General features: G+C 52.5%; 1 non-coding gene across 1 annotated transcript; it reads left to right on the top strand.

Annotated features, from left to right (window-relative positions):
- Positions 1 to 531: 531 nt before the first annotated feature.
- Positions 532 to 604, top strand: Trnav-cac. The gene has a single exon. It is a non-coding gene; the product is annotated as a tRNA-Val (tRNA).

The following is a 604-nucleotide window of genomic DNA, read 5'->3' as shown; positions in this document are numbered from 1 at the left end:
TAAGCGCTCTCTAACCACATGTCTCTCTCAGGCGGCGGTGGTGGTGATAATGATGGAGGACGAGGAGCTCCTTTATGCGGTCCTGTGGTGGCACAGAAGTAATCAAGGGACGACAAGTTGGTGGTGGAAGCTGTGTGGGGCGCCCAGGGACCCTTCCAGGCTGTCCACTCCGACCTACTCTGACTATAGAGAAAGAGGTGAGTGTGGAGGAGGGGCGGAGCGTGGCGGGGCGGGGAGGGAAAAAGAAAGAAAGAGGAGTAGGAGGAGGAAAGAGGAGGAGGAAGTGTTGGAAAGAGGAGGAATTGAGGGGTAGGAAAGAGGAGGAGGAGGAGGAAGTGGAGGGGGTTAACAAAGGGGAAAAGGAGGAGGGGGAAATGAAAAGGAGTGGAGAGAAAATAATAGGTGAAGGAGTAGGGAGGAAAGAAAAGGTGGAAGAGGGAAGAATGAAGAGGAAAAGGGGGAGGGTGGGAAGAAAGAAGAGAAGGAGTAATAACCATATACAGTACAGTATTTCATGTATACATATCGTTTGTTTCCGTAGTGTAGTGGTTATCACGTGCGCCTCACACGCGCAAGGTCCCCGGTTCGATCCCGGGCGGAAACA

The sequence above is a fragment of the Homarus americanus genome, unplaced genomic scaffold (genome assembly GCF_018991925.1).
Source record: "Homarus americanus isolate GMGI-L3 unplaced genomic scaffold, GMGI_Hamer_2.0 scaffold24260, whole genome shotgun sequence".
Lineage (NCBI taxonomy): Eukaryota > Metazoa > Arthropoda > Malacostraca > Decapoda > Nephropidae > Homarus > Homarus americanus.
This window is presented reverse-complemented; position numbering and strand designations above follow the sequence as displayed.